This window comes from Mirounga leonina, unplaced genomic scaffold (genome assembly GCF_011800145.1).
Source record: "Mirounga leonina isolate KUSES-001 unplaced genomic scaffold, KU_Mleo_1.0 Mir_101609, whole genome shotgun sequence".
NCBI lineage: Eukaryota > Metazoa > Chordata > Mammalia > Carnivora > Phocidae > Mirounga > Mirounga leonina.
Genome location: NW_023270164.1, coordinates 2,386,127 through 2,405,485, shown reverse-complemented (window position 1 = coordinate 2,405,485; position 19,359 = coordinate 2,386,127). Strand labels below are relative to the sequence as shown.

Here is a 19,359-nt window from a genome sequence, read left to right as displayed (position 1 = left end):
GAAAAAACTGCCCTCTCCCTTCTTGGGTAGATTCTTTGAATCTTGACCACCTAGAACTCTTTGGCTCATAACAAATCTTTCCTTAACCCCGGCATGAGCTTCCAACTTAGTCTCCTTGCTGGACCCTCTATGAAACAGCACTTCCAGAATTGTTTTTGGAAAGCTTAACTCAAATAATATTCTTCTGCTTCTCAGGAAGATTTCAACTCTTTCCCCCACTGATTAAGACACCAAATCTAAACTCATTTCAGGGGTTGCTTACGATCTTCTAGTGGGTTTCCAGCCTCACCCCCATGACTCCTCTTCCTGATGCTTTAGCTTTCCTTTTTCTCCAGCAATGTTGTTGGCTGAGGTGCCTTTAGGATCCTGCTGAGACTCTGACAAACTCTTCCATCCCTGTCTTTCTGTTCTTCTTACCACTATCTTACTTGGACAGTAGAGTGGCTTCATACACTTTAAGGATGCAATTACTATTTCAACTCAAGTCACCACTCCCATAAAATAGGAGTTCTCCCACCACCTAGCCAGATTTATACAAGATGTGTATGCTATATTAGCCAATTGAATATGGATACAGATGGTTGTTTAATAAAATGCATACAGAAGTAGCTTATGATGAAATAGAGAGCTAAATAACCAACTGAAAGGTCAATAGCAAGGCTTCCATTCATCAATAAGCAAATTTCACCAGAGGGATGTACTGTTTATTATTATTGCTTTTCAGAGGTGTGAGTAAGGCACTATTTGGAGAGGAAATCATTACTTCACTTCCATTACATCAGGGAAGTAGTAAGAAATCTGAATCTGTGTGCCCCTGTAAATTTTCAGATCTTTAAATCAAGGGAAAAAATACCAAATAAAGCTTTGGAGGAAAGGTTTTTCAGTTTCACAAAATATGATATGTGAAAAGAGGGACTTGACCTAGACTTGCCCTTTATCCCAGGCTTATCCCAATTCAGAGACCATTCTGAAAGAGAATAATCACCCAAACGGAGCTTCTCTACCTTAGGGCACTAATTTCATAATTAAAATTGCCTGGCTTCTGAAATTAAAAAAATCAATACCATGACTATGATTTTGGTTTGATACACCAATTAAATGTCTCTCTTAATAATTCCCAAATGAGTTCTTACTTAGGATTTTATAGACAACAAAAAGCGTTCAGAGTAAAGGTATGAAAGCATAGGAATGAATTGAGCTATATTCTATTAACCAACAGCCAAGCAGGAAATTACAAATTCATATAAAATAAATTAATCATGGCTGTGGTACCAACCTTGATTATTGGGAGTGATTAAAATAGCCCCTTCATCCCAAATTTCCTCTGGATCTTCTTCTTTCGTTGCCCTGATTCTGCATCTCCCTTTTGGTAACAGGATTTCTCAAATTCTACATCACACACTATTTTGTGCAAGACTAGGCCCTCTTAGCTTTCATAATTGAAATAGTAATCACAGACTTCTTAGTCTTTATTGTCCAGATATTCTGCTTTCTAAAGTTCAGCAACTATGTTTTACTATTCTAGCTATGTCTACATTCATTTTTAGGTAATGTTGTTCAAATCTATCTAATGCATAACTTTAAAGACTAGGGCATTTGCAGTCTGAGGGCTTATACATGCTTCTGTATTTAAGAAAGACATGTATTACCTCCTAGGGAATATGTTCCATCATTCAAATGCTCCTTTCTTTATGTGCACTTACTTGCTCTATACAAAGAGCCCCTCTGCAAATAAGTGCATGCCTCTGGGACTGAGTTAACCAATTCCGGTCTTTACTGCTTAACTGGTTTTTTATTTCATTTATCTTACCCATTTATCTTATTTTTACTATGGTGCCAAACACCATCACATACTCTGGGGGACAAATAAAACAGTTTTATTACAGAAGGTGAATAGAATATTCCATTACTGAAGGCAGAGTGTTTCAGACCTATAGAAGTGGTTCCAGAAATGTCCTAAGTTTCTTCCTCTACAAATGAATGGGCAGTGGAGATGAAGGAAAGAGCTCTTCAGGCTTCTGGAGGAAGTGATTCATGCCTATGATATAAGGCTTACAGTAGCACATAAGACAAACACAGATGACGACATCAGCAGTCCATACTGCATCAGACCACAGTGCCTCACAAAGGGCTGCACATTGGTAGACATGCTCTTATAATATTCAATTCATTAAATTTACCCATGTTCCATGAATGTCAGCTCTCCAACTCTGATAGAACTTGAATGTCAGATTCAATAAAAGGGAATGGTTTTTTTGGTTGATAAATATTTTGAAAATTCTAAGGGACCTTAAAGATCTTATAGTCCAGAATTTGAACTTGCACATGTATAAAGAATTTGAACTGGCATCATGTATAAAGAACCAAGCCATGGGTCTTTCCTTGATGATCTGTCATACAGCTAGCTCTCTTTTAACAAGACAAAGATAAGGGAATAGTATGGTTTCTCCTTTTCATCAAAGGAAAAGGAAATTAGTTCAATGCTTCTGATTGAAACACTAACTTAATGTCTGAATAGTCATGTCATCTACTTTTTCAGCAAATATGTACTAAGTAAGAAAGGAAGGAAAGAACTGACTTTTGTTGGGACATATATGCTTGATAATGAGCTACTCACACTATTTCATTTAGTCCTTCCAGTGTTGCACTGTGTGTGCAGTTTGGGTAGCTTGGAAATAGCAGGTAGCCTGATAGTAAATAACACAATCAGGTTTCATAGTAAGAATTTTGTGCCTCCAAAGTCACAGTGTTAAGAAGTTTATGTTAATTTATTTTACTTTTTTAAGTAAGCTCTGCACCCAACATGGGGTTTGAACTCATGACCCTGAGATCAAGAGTGCCATGCCCTACCGACCGAGCCAGCCAGGTGCCCAATTAGTTTATATGTTTAAATCATTGTTGACGCTGACATTGGAGTTACAATGAAATAAGCAACACGTCTTGTCCTCAAGGAGTGCCTATCAAAAATGGCAAGTCCTACAAGAATCCTTCTGAAACACAATGAAATGAGTGTAATATATACCACTCCTCTGACTAACAGGAACAGATTTACAGAGAACATGGTACTCAAGCATGATCTGAATGAATGGTTATAAGAAATTCTCCATAAAGTACCAAGTGACTCAGAAAACCTGTAAGCATTACTATGTTAATTTTTCCATTCTCCTAGAAATATGTTCTTCATGCTAAGCTAGGGAGGGCAAATCACAGAACTTTTATGTCAAAGATATGCTGCGTATCTTCTCTGAAGGAAAATGGATGACAACTAATCTGCTGGTTTAAAAACTTTCTTGTTTAGGAATTCTGTTTGGTTGTTCTTTTGACTTGTGTATCTCTGTAAATAGATTTGGGAGAGCTGTCCTGCTGTTTCATATATGGGCCCATGTTTTTTGGTCCAGGCAAAGCGATACAGTGATTACTCCCAAAACAAGTCTTTGTAAGAACAATGCACACTGTAACAGAGTACTCATTCTATGTCCTGCCACTAATAAGGGACTGAGCAGTGACAGATCAGGGACCCAGGACTGTAGGGACAACGGAAGGCCTCCTCCTGTATGTAAAAATAGCACATGTTGTGGGAAATATCTTGATGTTTTTAGGTATTGATGCTAAGAATGGAATAAAGGACACTAAGAAATCCTTTTTTTCAGTCTCCATCCATTAATTGCCTGAAATGTATATGTGTTTATGATTTTTTAAAAATCATAATGTGCTCTGGGGTTACCTGGGTGACTCAGTCGGGCAAGCGTCCAACTTTCGGTTTCATCTCTCAGGTCGGGATTCCATGGGTGGTGGGACTGAGCCTTGCTTCGGGCTCCACACCTCAGTAAGGAGTCTGAAGTTTCTCTCCCTCTGCCCCTCCCCCCACTCTCGAGTGCACGTGCTAACAAATAAATAAAACTTAAAGAAAATAAAAGTAAAACTCATAGTGTGCTCTGGGCCAGATTAGGGAGAAAACAGAAACTTAAATGAAGTTGATCATATGTGGAATCTAGAACAGAAAAAAAATAAACAAAAATCAGAATCAGACCCATAAATACAGAGAACAAACTGTTGTCAGACGGAAGGTGATGGGGTGGGGCAGGGGAGCGGGTAAAATAGATGAAGGGGAGTGGAAGATATAGGCTTCTAGTGATGGAATGAATAAGTCATGGAGGTGAAAAGTACAGCACAGGAAATACAGTCAATGATACTGTTACAGTGTTGTATTCTGACAGAGAGTAGCCACACTTGGGGTGAGCAGAGCATAACTTAGAGGTGTTGAATCACAAGGCTATACATCTGAAACTAACGTAACATTGTGTGTAAATTATACTCAAATTAAAAAAAAAAATCTTTAAGTAGGGACACCTAGGTGGTTCAGTCAGTTAAGCGTCCAACTCTTGATCTCAGCTTAGGTCTTGATCCCGGGGTTGTGAGTTCAAGCCCTGCGCTGGGCTCCTAAAAAAAATCTTTAAATAAGTGAAGCTGATTTTAATAAAGAGAGAACTTGCTCAGATATATGAAGTGGAAAGAAGCAGAAGAGGTGGGCCAGGGACACGGTAAATAATAGTCCAGTTTGGAACACACTGGACACAGTGCTATGACTATGGCGAGAGTTGGAGACAAGACTCTACAGCTAGAAAGAAATCATGTTGCGCATCGCCCAGAGTGTCTGGATTTTGTGAAATATGTGTCACATGATCCTCAATGCCACACATGTCTTTTTAGTGGTAATGTATAATGATAGAAGAACCCCACGGGGGTGTAGGGGGCATGCAGGATCTTGCAATCCAGGACTACACAAGCTAGACCTGAGGTAAAATAATCAGAGAGGGCTACTCCTATCAGGACAGCATCAGCACAATTTTAGATTCATAAATGCAAAAGGCATAGATAAACACAAGGCAGGAGCAGTACCCAGGGAGTCTGGGTAGAAGGCAGAGTACGAGGTGATGAGCTACAGGGAGTCAAGTTTTCAGTATCATATGAACACTGGGTCATAGGGGAAGAAAAGAGGCAAATCATGACTCAGGAGCAGACTTTAGGTATAAAAGAGGACAAAGGAAGAGATGGAACAAAGTTCAATAAAACAACAGTAGCAAACATGTAATTTCAACCAAAGTGCAGCTTAACAACAGAAGCACCACATAATAACATGGTTTATGTTATGGTTAACGCATCCTTTCAACAGACAGAAAAGCCTACAGAATATTTCACACCAAGGTACTCATCTTCTCATGTGTTAAGTTATAGCAATTCCTCTGGAACAACTTACAAATCTCAGAGAACTGGGGGTGGATGTGGATGAGATTTCAGAGCATGACAGAGAAAATCAGCACGGGGACAAAGTACGCTCAAATTTTCAGAAGTTTCTCTGGGGAATTAGTTTTAGATTACCTAGAAACATAATATTTGTTTTTAAATTAGTTTGTTTTTATGTCAACTTTAGCATTGAGTGACATTCCCTTCCATTTTATAGAAATATGATGCCTGTTTAGCTCTTTGCCCTTGATCATAAATTTTAGGTACTAACTTAGAAAGGTGGGTTGTTACCGAAAGCATGGTTACTTCATCATATGGTATTTGGACTTTCACAGAGATCCTGACGTATTTTCCTTTAATGAAATTTATGAAAAATTAATGATAAACTTGGTTTATGGGTCGGGATTGAGAACAAAGATAATTTAAAATGGTAAAAAATATATATATTGGCTTTGTGCTGGGGATAGACAAAATGTACTGCTATAAGGGGTAGCTTGGGTCAGGACGAAGATACATAGGGCAGGAATGCAGCCTCTTTTCTGGAGGCTACATTAGTCATGAAAAATAAATAAATAAATCCACAGATAAAAGAATAGGGGCAGGGACACTTCAGGTGACAATAAAAACATCAGGGATGCCTGGGTGGCTCAGTCGGGTTAAGTGTCTGCCTTCAGCTCAGGTTATGATCCCAGGGTCCTAGGATAGAGTTCCACACTGGCTCCCTGCTCAGTGGGGAGCCTGCTTCTCCCTCTCCCTCTGCCTGCCGCTCCCCCTGCTTGTGCTCTCTCTTTCTGTCAAATAAATAAATAAAATCTTAAAAAGAAAAAGCACACCATAAAATTTTGAAATATTTTAAAAGAATGATATTAAAGGTCTTATTCTAGATTACATTAAGCTAGCTATATATTTGTGTAAATAGAGGAGCTCTTTCAATGTAGAACTGTTAGATTGTAAGATATTTGATGACATGGACGGTATATTGCCAATGTTTGCTTATTCCATGTGCGCAGTACAGTGTTTCATATACAGGAAGCTTTCAGTAAGTATTTGTTGAAATGGCAACCTTATGGAAATAAACTTGCTCATCCCTAAAGTGCCTTCTACAAGAAATTATGCTCAGGATGCCTGGATGGCTCAGTCAGTTAAGCGCCTGCCTTCAGCTCAGGTGAATGATCCCAGGGTCCCGGGATTGAGCCCCGCATCGGGCTCCCTGCTTAGTGGGGAGTCTGCTTCGCCCTCTCCCTCTGCACCTCCCCCTGCTTGTTCTCTCTCTCTCTCTCTCAAATAAATAAAATCTTAAAAAAAAAAAGAAAATCTATTAAAAAAAGAAATAAATTATGCTCAAAAATTATGAGGCAGCATAATAAACTCTAGTGTCCTTTCTTGTAACATTCTGAATGCAAACTGAACCATTTTATAACATAGTCACTCCTTTAAAATTATATTAATAAAGATTTAAGCTGGGCGCCTGGGTGGCTCAGTTGGTTAAGCGTCTGCCTTCAGCTCAGGTCATGATCCCAGGGTCCCGGGATCGAGCCCTGCATCGGGCTCCCTGCTTAGTGGGGAGTCTGCTTCGCCCTCTCTCTCTGCACCTCCCCCTGCTTGTTCTCTCTCTCTCTCAAATAAATAAATAAATAAAATCTTAAAACAAAAAAAGATTTAAACTACCATTTATTGAGCACCAAGATAATGCCAGGCACTGAGCTAAGTTTTCTACATACATGATCTTATTTTTTCCCAAATGATTCTATAATAATAAAATATAAAATATGATATATAAAATATAAAAATAATAATAGTTACTATTCTTATACCTACTTTAAAAGTGAGGAATTAAAGATTAAAAATATTTATTAACTTAACAAAACCCAAGATTTAGACTCAAGAAATCATCAGGACCTTCAAATATCAACAAAAATTCTATACAGTGTAATAAGGATGAACTTCCTTACTATTCACATGGCTAGTCCCTTAAATGGATTAAAATTCAGCAATTTATTTAAGGTCACACAGCAAGTAAGAGATTGAAATAAATTTAGATAATAACATGTGGGACAATAGCACTAAAATTACCTGGTAAAAGAATTAATTACTATTTAAATTACCCTCCCATCTCAAGTAACTAGAAAAATAGACAAAACATATGAAACAGGGGCACCTGGGTGGCTCAGTCAATTAAGCGTCTGCCTTGGCTCAGGCATGATCTCAGAGCCCTGCGTGGGGCTCCCGGCTCAGTGGGAAGTCTGCTTGTCCCTCTGCCTCTGCCCTTCCCCTGCTCATGCTCTCTCTCTCTCTCTCTCAAATAAATAAATAAAATCTTAAAAAAATATATGAAATAACTTTTCAGATGAAGGGGAGCAGAATATGCCACCCCAAAATATGCCTCTTTGGAATAAGGTTATTTTAGGCTGATTATTTTTTAAAAATAGCGAATACAAATTTATATTTACAAGGGAAATCTCCATGTTTAAGAGTGTCTCCCTTCTGCACCAGGAAGAGAAATTGACTAAATTTCTAGAAACTCGTCAATGAAGAAGGAATGGATTTAAATCTGCATAACCATGCCCTCATCTACTGTGCTCTGCCTGAAAACTCCCCAAACTGGCTCCCCATCCCCAACATCTTCTTTTGTCTTTAGCTGGAGATGGTATTTAAGGTGATGGCTTGGACCAGTTTTCCTGGGTATCTCCCACATATACAGGAGGTACACATGTTATTCAATTTTTGTTTGCTTTTCTCCTCTATCTTTTATTACAGTGAGGTCTCAGCCAAAAACCTAGAAGGGTAGAAGAAAAATTGTTTTTCCTTCCTAACACAGACAATGGTCAATGGGCAGTACAAGACTAATTCATGAGAGAAGGGATACACGTTAAATTGAGCTCTATGACTGTTCCAGCTAGCGTATAGGCTACTTTCCAGTGTTTAGAAAGAGACAACATGCCCAAAATGAAGTCACTTTGTGTAAGCCCACATCACCAAACCAAGACTTAATACCTACCTTAATTACAGTTTCCATCGCTTCTGCCTATTAAAGTCTCTCATTTTGTACAGCTCTTTGGAACTCCTTTCTATCTGCTAGATGGAATGCTGCCCAATTCATGAATTACTGAATAAAAGCAAATACAATCTCTAAAATCTATTTAGTTGAATTTTGTTTTTTTTTTTAACACCAGGTAGTTTGAAATACAAGGAAGGGGAAGGAAATAGACCCCAGTGATCTTACCAAGTTGAGAAGATAAAACTCGCGAGTTCAGAGAGGTTGAATAACCTAGAATTTAAGCAGCAAAGTACTAAAGAGGAGGAAGCAAAAAAGAGGGAGAGTTTTGCTCTGTTGTGGTTAAGTCATCCTTTGAATTACAGAAAATACCCCTTGAATCTTTGCTGAGTACTGATCTGCACATACATGGATAGAATCTTCACAAGGATAAGGAAAGAACCACTGAAAAGCAGCAGTAAGCTAAAAAATTCGCAGGTCACAGAAGGCTAAGGCCATTTTGCATTTCCACCAGCCAGTGTAGAGATTTTGTTAATACAGGGAGCATCTGATAGAGTCTGCAGAAAATTATCACCTTAATAGTGACATTAAATAGCCCTAAAATAAATACATTTTTCTGAACTTGTCTTAACAAAGCTTAGTACCAGGCCTTGAAAAAATGTTGACCCTAAATTTCTGGACACTGAAACAAAGTTCAATACTCTTTAAATACAGCAATATCCAGAATATAACAAAATAAAAATAAAGACCAGCATCCAATCAAAAATTGCCAGAATTGGGGTGCCTGGGTGGCTCAGTTGGTTAAAGGTCTGCCTTCGGCTCGGGTCATGATCCCAGGGTCCTGGGATCAAGCCCCGCATCAGGCTCTCTGCTCAGCGGGGAGCCTGCTTCTCCCTCTCCCTCTGCTGCACCCCTTCTTGTGCTCATTCTTTCTCTCTCTGTCAAATAAATAAATAAAATTTTTTAAAAAAAGAGTTTAAAAAATTGGCAGAATTGTAACACTGTATGTCAACTATATTCAAATAAACTTTTTTAATTGCCAGGAAGGAAGCAGTTAAATATGATCCATAATCAGAAGAACTAAATCACTGAATAGAAGTAAAGCCAGAAATAATAGAAATGATGGAATTGACCAAAAGGCCCTTTTAACTTGCTATTATAATTATGTTCCATATGTTGAAGGACATAGAAAAAAATCTGGGCCTGATAAGGGGAGAAATGGAAGACTAATATGATCAAAGTGTGACTTTTTAGTGGATAATAATGCAATATCTGAAAAGGAAAAAACAATCTGGGGCCAACTGCATTTTAGATACTGGAGAAGAGCCATGAACTTAAAGAAAGCAAAAGAAAAATTCCAAAGTGAAATACAGAAAGAAAAAATAACAGAATCAATGACCCAGAAATTATCCCAGAACAAGGGGGATAGTTGAAGAAATAATGGCCAGAAATTTTTGAAATTTTGTTTTTTTAAGATTTTATTTGACAGAGAGAGAGAGCAGAAGCAGGGGGAGCAACAGGCAGAGGGAGAGGGAGAAGCAGACACCGCACTGAGCAGGGAGCCGGAGGCGGGGCTTGATCCTGGACCCTGGGATCATGACCTGAGCCAAAGGCAGACACTTAACCGACTGAACCACCCCGGCACCCCAGAAATTTTTGAAATTTAATGAAAACGATATGCCCACATTTCCAAGAAGACCAAAATAAACCCAACACACACATACACACCCACACACACACTTGCTCACATGCAAACACATTATAATCACATTGCTGAATCAGCATAAACAAAACCTCTTAAAAGCAGATGAGAGGGGTGGCACCTGACCCCATGTGGAGTCTTTACTGAAGTGAGTATACCAGGTATCAAAATTGGTGGGATAGAGAGAAAGCCAAGTTTAGAGGGAAATTATAGCATCAAATGTTTATATCAGGAAAAAAAGAAAGGTCTTGAGTCAATGGTCTAGGTTTCCACCTTAAAACTAGGAAAAGCAGGGCGCCTGGGTGGCTCAGTTGGTTAAGCGACTGCCTTCGGCTCAGGTCATGATCCTGGAGTCCCTGGATCGAGTCCCGCATCGGGCTCCCTGCTCAGCAAGGAGCCTGCTTCTCCCTCTGACCCTCCCCCCTCTCATGTGCTCTCTCTCATTCTCGCTCTCTCAAAAAAATAAAAAAAAACTTTTAAAAAAAAAAAAAAAAAAAACTAGGAAAAGCAGAGGAATATAAAACCAAAATAAGGACAAGAAAGGAATGATAAAGACAATTACTGGAATAAAGGAAATAGAACAGTGATGTACAATAGAGAAAAATAAAGCAAAAAATACTTGAAACTACCTATAAATTAATAAATCTCAAGTCAAACTGACCAAAAAATTATAGAGAGAATACCCAATTAACAGTGTAAGCAATAAAGAGGGGCTATCAATTCAGATCCTATGGTCATTAAAATGAGAACAAGGAAATATTACGAACTATTGCAATAAACTTGCAAACTTAAGCAAAATGGACAAATTCTTTGAAAGACATTTATCAAAGCTCACTCAATAAAAAACAGATAATCTGAATAGAACTTTATGTATTAAAGAATGTAATTCTTAGTTAAACTTCCTAAAAAGCAAACTCCAAGCCCGAAAATAAAAAAAAGAGCAAACACTTACCAACTCATTTTAAGAGGACAGCTCTCCCTTTATACCAAAGCCAGACAAAGGCACTAAAGAAAAAAACTAAAAATTAACATATCTCATGAACATTGATGCAAAAATCTGGTGAATTCAGGAAGATACAAAAGTAATAATAAATCATGACCAATTTGAGTATATACAAGAATTCAATGTTGGCTTAAGATTTGAAAATCAAAGCATTTCACCATATTAACAGGGTATAAATAAAATTATGTATGATCTTCTAAATAGGCACAGAAAAAAAATGACATAATTCTAATACAGAATCATATTTAAAAATTCTCAGCAAAATAAAAATAGAGGGACTGATAATGGGCATCTGTTGAAAACCTACTGCGAGAAAAATATTTGCGAAGAATTTTCCTGAAAATTCTTGTTGACTTGTTGACAGTTCAACTGACTCGTTTCCAGAACAACACGGTAAGAGACAAACATCTTGATTCAAAAATGAGTAAAATGTTTATACAGGCATTTTGAAAAAGAAAACATACAAAATACCATTAAGTACATAAAAAGATAAATGTCATTAATCATCAGGGAAATACAAATTTAAGCCAAAGCAAATACCATTATATATCCATCAGAACAGCTAAAACTAAAAATTTAACTGTTGGTGAGAATGTGGAACAATGGCACTTTCATGTGTTTCTGTTGTGAATGCAAAATGCTATAGCCAGTTTGGGAAACACTTTGGCATTGTCTTACGAAGTCAAACATATACTTATTAAAGGACAGAGCAATCCCACTCCTAGGTGTATGACCAAGAGAAACTGAAATACATGTCCATGCAAAAAATTTATAGAAGTATTCACAGATTTACCCATAACAGTTAAAAACTGGTAATAAATGAAATGTCCAACAACTAGTGAATAAATTGTGATTTATTCATACTATGGTATACTACTTAGCAATAAAAATGAAAGAACTGTTGGGGTGCCTGGGTGGCTCAATCAGTTAAGCATCTGACTCTTGGTTTTGGCTCAGGTCATGATCTCAGGGTCCTGGGATCCAGCCCCATATTGGGCTCCAAACTCAGCACCAAGTCCACTTGTCGCTCTCCTTCTGCTCCTCCCCCCCCCCCACCCCCCCGCCGGTAAATAAATAAAAACTTGAAAAAAAAAAAAAAAAAGGAAAGAACTATTGATACAACAACACTGATGAACCTGAAAAGCATTACACTAATTAAAAGACAGACACAAAGGGGGCACCTGGGTGGTGCAGTCGGTTAAGCCTCCAACTCTTTGTGATTCTTGGTTTCGGCTCAGGTCCTGATGTCAGAGTCGTGAGATGGAGCCCTGTGTTGACTCCATGCTCAGTGTGGAGTCGGCTTAAAGATTATCCTCCCTCTCCCCCCTTCACTGCTCGTGCTCTCTCTCCCTTTCTAAAATAAACAAATAGTGGCACCTGGGTGGCTCAGTCATTAAGCATCTGCCTTCAGCTCAGGTCATGATCCCAGAGTCCTGGGATCGAGCCCCGCACCGGGCTCCCTGCTCAGCGGGAAGCCTGCTTCTCCCTCTCCCACTCCCCCTGCTTGTGTTCCCTCTCTCGCTGTGTCTCTCTCTGTCAAATAAATAAATAAAATCTTAAAAAAAAACTGATTAAAAAGTTAATGTCCCAACCCCTCAAATAAAAATATTAAACACAATGAGCTGGCACAATAGCCTAATTGTTCAGAACATAAAATCTGGAACCAAACGGTCTGGGTTTGAAGCTTAGTCTTTCCACTCACTGGTTATGTGATCTTGGGCAAATTACTTACTCTTTCTGCGTCAGTTTCCTCATTTGTACCATAAGGATGGATAACAATACCTGCCTGATATGGTTTTGTAATCTATAAAAGATAACACATGGAAAGCACATGGACGAGCGACTAGCACATAATAAATGCTCAGTGAATGTTTCCCGTCCTCAGCTGTTGCTTCAGATTCTGCCACCTAACTAATGACATGAATCAGGTCATTTAAATTCTATTTTGTTTTCTTCAACTTTAAAAAATGCCGTATTGGGGCACCTGGGTGGCTCAGTTGTTAAGCGTCTGCCTTGGGCTCAGGTCATGATCCCAGGGTCCTGGGATTGAGCCCCGCATCGGGCTCCCTGCTTGGCAGGAAGCCTGCTTCTCCCTCCCCCACTCCCCCTGCTTGTGTTCCCTCTCTCACTGTGTCTCTCTCTGTCAAATAAAGAAATAAAATCTTTAAATAAATAAATAAAATTAAAAATGCAGGATTACATGGATCCCTATGGTCTTTACAGGTTTCTGATACCCTAAAGTCTATAAAGACATGAAACAAATTTTGTATGCTCTTTTAGAAGACATCCTTTGCAAAATTGATTAAGGTTTCCTTTTTTCCTTTCTTTTTTTTTTTTTTAAGGTTTTATTTATTTATTTGAGAGAGAATGAGCAAGTGAGAGAGGATGAGCGGCATGGAGGGGCAGGGGGAGAGAGAAACAGACTCCCCGCTGAGCAGGAAGCCCAACTCAAAGCTTGATCCCAGGACCCTGAGACCATGACCTGAGCAGAAGGCAGACGCTTAACAGACTGAGCCACCCCGGCGGCCCTCTTTTTTTTTTTTTTTTAAGAGACATAAGTTTACTGAATACACCGCAAGGGAGTAGTGAGCAGGACAGCAGAGGAGAGACTGTCTCTAAGGGAAGGTTTCTAAAATTAATGGCACCCTGAAAATATTTATCAAATACAGAAATTATTTATTTATTTGGCAGAACCGTTAGGATGATATGCACCCTTCGACCCCAAATAAACCATGTTTTTCCCCCAAGATAGACTTAAAAATATTAATTTCATCAAAATCTGTTTTGCCAGTTTTGCCAGTAGGATGCACTTTTTGGTCCAGCTTTTGCTTTCATTTCTGGTAAATCATGTAAAATTGTTTTTCAAGATTCACAAAAGTCTCCTGATTTAACGCAGTGCAATTCAATAGGTCCACAAGCTCCTCATCATGTAGACTACCGAAGACAGCAAACCCAGCAGCTTGTAGTTGATTATCACTTTTGCCCTAGATACCTAGTCTCTCCTCTCACTTAATGATGCTGTCCTTGATAATGTAGTGATGCTCAACTAGCTGGAGGCCATATGTATTAAGCAGTCAAGTCTTGAAAGATATTTGAAAGGGTTATTAGTTTTTCCTATTCAGTATGCCTCCCTTAAAGTGATTTATAGGAGAACAAATTAGAATCTAATAGTGAAATGGCTGAACATGCAAGAGTTATCGCAATCAGCTAGGTATAGAATCCAGGTGGAAGGTCCATTCTCTTTGAAAAATGTCAAAGGATCTTTAGCTTCCTACAGGAAGAAAGGAGCCTGATTCAAGAGCTCAGCTAAGTTCATACATATAAATCACACATTTTCCTGCAATAAAATACAATCCTTGCCTTTAAATCTCTTGCAAAGATACATCAAGATTAATTTCAATGAATGAAATTTCCTGACATATTCTTGGATTCCTCTCTATGAAAATTCCTGATGATTGATTGCATGTTTAATAAACAATAAAACTTACAGCTGTCATATTCTTGCTAAAACTCTATTTCCCCTCTGGTAATTGTGTGAAGGGAGAGGAGTGTGATTACATTTCTTGTCAAGCATTTCCTTTAAAGGTGTTTTACGCAAGGATAGCTAAACTCTTGAGCCTAATTCACTCATAGGCCTGAAGCCAATCTAAGTGCTTTGTGCACTGCTGGATACCAATGCATGCTTCCTCACTGAAGATAAAAATTGCAAATTATTACTCAGCCATTAAAAAAAAAATGGAATTTTGCCATTTGCGACAACATGGATGGACCTTGAGGGCATTCCGCTAAGTGAAATAAAGCCAGAAAAAAGAAAAAAAAGCATATACCACATGATCTCACTTACATGTGAAATCCAAAATAAAAAAACAAACAAGAACCAAGCTCATAGATACAGAAAACGGATTGGTGTTTGCTAGAGATGGGGGGCAGGAGGTGGGTGAATTGGGTAAAAGTGGTTAAAAGGTACAAACTTTCAGTTATAAATTAAATATGTCCTAGGGATGTAATGTACAGCATGGTGACTAAAGTTAATAACACTGTGTTGCATATGTAAAACACTGTATTGCATATGTGAAAGTTTCTAAGAGATTAAATCTTAAAAGTCCTCATCACAAGAAAAAAAAATTTTGTTAACTACATATGGTGATGGATGTTAACTGGACTTATTGTGGTGATTATTTAGCAACATATACAAATATTGAATCATTACATTGTACACCTGAAACTAATATAATATTATATGTCAATTACACCTTAATAAAAAAAATTGGGAAAAAAAGATGAAAATTTCACAATGGTTGCTTCACCTCAGGACTCCAAGAGGTTCTCAGAGTGTGAAATCAAGGCTCTGACTACTGGGCTTGTGTGTTTTATCTTGAGTTGTTCCCAAGTCTGAGGAAATATCTTTCACTCTGAGACAATGCCTCTTAATAGTGAAATCACAAGTGCCTGGGTGGCTCCATCAGTTAAGCATCTGCCTTCGGCTCAGGTCATGATCCTGGAGTCCTGGGATCGAGCCCTGCATCAGGCTTGCTGCTCAGCAAAGAGTCTGCTTCTCCCTCTGCCCCTCACCCCCACTAGTGTGTGTGTGCTTTCTCTCGCTCTCAAAAATAAATAAATAAAATCTTTAAAAAAAATACTGAAGTCACACATAAGAGTAGAAATGTTCCCCTCCCTCCCCAGGCTTCCATTATTCATTATATAAAAGGGAAAACATAGAGATATTTTTACCATGCTGCCTCCATGTGACATTAAAATTGCATTTAAACTCAGTTCTCTCATGTTCAGGAAATTGAGACAATTAATCTTAATTAGTAATTCATCCAGAAATTAATTAGCGAACACACACTGTGTACATTTGATTTTTCTAGAAACTAAAACTTTCAGTGAGATTTCAGTCTAGGAGGGGACATAATTAAAGGCAATTAAAGAGTAAGCCAAGATAGAAACAAAGGTGGGTTGCAAATTTTACACAATAAATTTAATGGGTAGAGAAGTGGAGTTTATTTTTTATTTTGTAACTAATCTGGTCTTTGTCCAAGCTACACCTGCTTCTTAGGTGGTAGAATATATTCATACATATATATATACACACACACACACATAGGTACACACATATATATACTGTATAAAAATATATGAAATGTATATAAACATATACTATACATATATACATACACATTTATTGTACATGTGTATATGTGTGTGTATATATATAATTCAGTTTAAACTTGTCTGACTTCTGATTTAAATAATTCATGCATTTTAGGTATTGCTCCATGATTCATTTGGATTAAACTATTTCAGTTACTCAGCTTCTTCTGTCCCTTGTTCTCCTTAAAATGGCTTCCTGGTGGGTTGCTTGGGTGGCTCAATAGGTTAAGCATCTGACTCCTGATTGCAGCTCAGGTCATGATCTCGGAGTCATGAGATTAAGCTCTCTCCCTCTGCCCCTCCCCCCATTCTCTCTCTCTCAAATAAATAAATCTTTTTTTTTTTTAAAGATTTTATTTATTCACTTGACACACACACACACACACACAGAGCATGAGCACGGGGAGAGCCAGAGGGAGAGGGAGAAGCAGGCTCCCCGCTGAGCCAGGAGCCTCATGTGGGGCTCCATCCCAGGACCCTGGGATCAGGACCTAAGCTGTAGGCAGATGCTTAACCATCTGAGCCACCCAGGCGCCCCTAAATAAATCTTTAAAAAAATAATGGATTCTTGGTTAAGTGTCTTCGTTGTGCAGAGGGTGTGGTCTTTGGAGTTGATGCCCTCACCCTCCTCTGATATTCAGAGCAATACCCTATAAGGAAATAGCATTGTAAACCAAAGATAAGAAAAGACATTGAAATAAGTTTAAGGTTGACTTTTCACTAACTAGGGGTGCCTGGATGGCTCAGTTGGTTAAGCATCTGCCTTCGGCTCAGGTCATGATCCCAGGGTCCTGGGATGGAGCCCCGTGTTGGGCTCCCTACTCAGCAGGGAGTCTGCTTCTCCCTCTGTCCCTCCCCCTGCTCGTTCTCTTTCTCTCTCTCTCTGAAATAAATAAAATCTTTAAAAAAAATTTTTCAGGGGCGCCTGGGTGGCTCAGTTGGTTAAGCCACTGCCTTCGGCTCAGGTCGTGATCCTGGAGTCCCGGGATCGAGTCCCGCATCGGGCTCCCTGCTCGGCAGGGAGTCTGCTTCTCCCTCTGACCCTCCTTCCTCTCCTGCTCTCTCTCTCATTCTCTCTCTGAAATAAATAAATAAAATCTTTAAAAAAAAAAAAATTTTTCACTAACTACATTACCAGGGAGGATTAATTGAAAAGCATATTCTCTAAACTAGAACAAGGCAGATGTCCCCAAAGATGGCATGAGCCTCATTCTAGGCTTCCAAGCTACAGTGGCCAGAATAATAAATCTCTTTTCCCCACCATAAGAGAACCAAACTATGAACCAAACATAGTCCTCTCTTCTCCCTTCTTTCATCTATTCCCTCTTCTGGATTTATTCAAAGATTTCACCTCCCAATATGCAATTTGGAAGAAAAGAGCTAGAAACTAGAAGTGATTATTTGCAACCAAGTATGTTTGGCTGCCTAAGAAACAGCAATGTGAACAGGGACAGAGACAAGAAAGGCTATGAATGTAGTACATGCTACAGAGGGTAATATTTTATACACTTCACTTTTCAAAACAGAATTGCAAACTGCATCTGAGCCACTTGCTGATGTGTGGAACTTGAAATTCAAAGCAGGAAAAGATCCAGCTTCTCTCAAACATAATCTCACTAAGTGTCCGATTTCTCTCACTGAATATCCCCCTTTTGGCTATTCCATATTGATCCAGGTGGCATGCAACTCAACCTCAGATTTAGGCCTCAGAAAGCTCACATGACTAACATCAAGATTCAGTTCACTTTGACCCGGGCTGAGGCTGCGGGAAATAGTCTTAAATTCTAATGAGAGGGATGATGAAGGAGGAAACCTCAGAATTTTAAAGCTCCAATAAAAGTAGATTATAACAAGCCAGTTACCGGAGGCAGCAACGGCAGTGAGCGGGTCCTTGTGGCCTAGAAAAATCCTGCAAAAATGTCTCTGTACCCATCTCTTGAAGACCTGAAGGTAGACAAAGTTATTCAGGCTCAAACTGCCTTTTCTGCAAACCCTGCCAACCCAGCAATTTTGTCTGAAGCTTCTGCTCCCATCTCTCAAGATGGAAATCTCTATCCTAATTGTATCCGGAGCTTTCCCAGTACATGGGCCTGAGTTTAAATGAAGAAGAAATCCGTGCAAATATGGCCTTGGTCCCTGGAGCCTCAGTTCAGGGGTTGGTAGCAAGACCTTCCAGTATGAACTATATGGTGGCTCCTGTAACTGGTAACAATGTTGGAATTCGTAGAGAAGAAATTAAGCAAGGTATTCGTGAAGTCATTTTGTGTAAGGATCAGAATGGAAAAATTGGGCTCAGGCTTAAATCAATAGATAATGGTATATTTGTTCAGCTGGTCCAGGCAAATTCTCCAGCCTCATTGGTTGGTCTGAGATTTGGGGACCAAGTACTCCAGATCAATGGGGAAAACTGTGCAGGCTAGAGCTCTGATAAAGCACACAAGGTGCTCAAACAGGCTTTTGGAGAGAAGATTACTATGACTGTTCATGACAGGCCCTTTGAACGGACAGTTACCATGCATAAGGATAGTACTGGACATGTTGGCTTTATCTTTAAGAATGGAAAGAACATCCATAGTGAAAGATAGTTCTACAGCCAGAAATGGTCTTCTCACAGAACATAACATCTGTGAAGTCAACAGGCAGAATGTCATTGGGCTGAAGGATTCTCAAATTGCAGACATACTGTCAACAGCTGAGACTGTAGTTACTATTACAATCAGGCCTGCTTTTATCTTTGAACATATTATTAAATGGATGGCACCAAGCATTATGAAAAGCCTGATGGATCACACCATTCCTGAGGTTTAAAAGTCATGGCACATGGAAACTTCACCAAACTTGTCCAGTTTACTTCTTGGGCAACTTAACTTTATATTATGCACATGAAGCTTTCTAGGAGCCAGAGAGCTTCTGCTGCATGAAGACCTTTCTATCTTACATTATGGCTGGAATCTTACTGTTTTGATTGGATATCTTGTTCACACTTCAAGATCATTGTAGCCTTATCCTGGTTTTACAGATGTGAAACTTTGGACAGATTTACTGATTTTCATAGAGTAGTTTCTCTACTAGAAACCTGATGTTTTTACAAGCCATTATGAGTAGAATGATTGATACAGGCTTAGCTCTATGTTAGAACCAGTCACCTTTATCTTACATCAAGTAGTGCTGTTCATATTACTTTAGTTCTATGGTATAATTGCGTTTTTAATGTGTTACCATAGTACATGTAGAATGACTGCTTTTGATGGTTTTTTAGTT

General features: G+C 38.8%; 1 pseudogene; it reads left to right on the top strand.

The window, feature by feature from the left end:
- The first annotated feature begins 17,975 nt into the window (after window positions 1–17,975).
- Window positions 17,976–18,937, top strand: LOC118008832 (annotated as a pseudogene).
- Window positions 18,938–19,359: the final 422 nt, after the last annotated feature.